General features: G+C 52.2%; 1 protein-coding gene across 1 annotated transcript in view; it reads left to right on the top strand.

Annotated features, from left to right (window-relative positions):
* Positions 1–920, top strand: part of SEC16B (SEC16 homolog B (S. cerevisiae)) — a gene marked incomplete at its 3' end in the record, with an annotated part of 19,858 nt that overhangs the window by 12,268 nt on the left and 6,670 nt on the right.

The raw sequence follows: 920 nt of genomic DNA, 5'->3' as shown, positions 1-920 counted from the left end.
TCATCTCTCCTCAGCCAGCTGTCTTAAAACTGGACCCTTGTCTAAGCAATTTCTCCAGACTGGGATTTAGCCCTGCAGGGCGCCCTCCATCTCACCCTGGGCTGGTGGGATGCGTTGCCCCAGAAGAACCTCTTGCTCCATTGACGGTAGCTGGAGCCCCATGTCGTTGAGACGGCCGCATCCAGGGTGGCACGGACCCCCCTTTTGCAGGAGAAATTAAACATGCAGGGGCAGTACTGCCGAGAGGGACCCCGTAAGTGGCCTCCTAGTTGTATCCTCACATGGTGTTGTACATAGGACTGGAGGAAAAAAAAAAAAAAAAAAAAAAGAAAAAAACAAAAAAAAAAAAAAAAGGGCAAAAAAACCCCCAAAAGCGCCAATGTTATAATGTCATTCTGGGCTGTGAGAGCAAGAACGGCATGTGTGAGACAAGGAGGTGATCATCCCCCCCGCGCTCAGGTCTTGGCTGGGGCACTGTGCCCTGTTTGGGATGCTGCACTCAGAGACAGGGCCAAACGGGAGCGAGTGCAGAACAGAAGAGCAGGGGTGATGATAAGAGATTGAGGGAAAAACGACCTCTGAAGGTGGCCTCGGGGTTATTTTTTCCAGGCGAGATATGCTGGGGGAGGAAGGGGTATGGGGGTGTGATGCCAGCCCTCTGGCGGGGGGGAGGCTGCTTTTCAGGGGATGGTGCCTGCCTGTCCCCGCAGCTTCGGTGGGAGCGGGAAGCCAGAGGTTTAATTTGCAGCAGGGAAGATTTTACTTAGATATTAAGAAAAAAACTCTTTAGCTCTAAGGACATTAACCATGAGGACAGGCCTGGGAGGCTGTGAAATCTTCACCCTGGAGATTTGTAAGCGCAAATCAGACAGACGTGGCTCTGCACGGGCTGGTGTGGGCACACAGAATTTTCTTGAGTG

This window comes from Cariama cristata, unplaced genomic scaffold (assembly GCF_000690535.1).
Source record: "Cariama cristata isolate BGI_N322 unplaced genomic scaffold, ASM69053v1 scaffold23277, whole genome shotgun sequence".
Classification (NCBI taxonomy): domain Eukaryota; kingdom Metazoa; phylum Chordata; class Aves; order Cariamiformes; family Cariamidae; genus Cariama; species Cariama cristata.
This window is presented reverse-complemented; position numbering and strand designations above follow the sequence as displayed.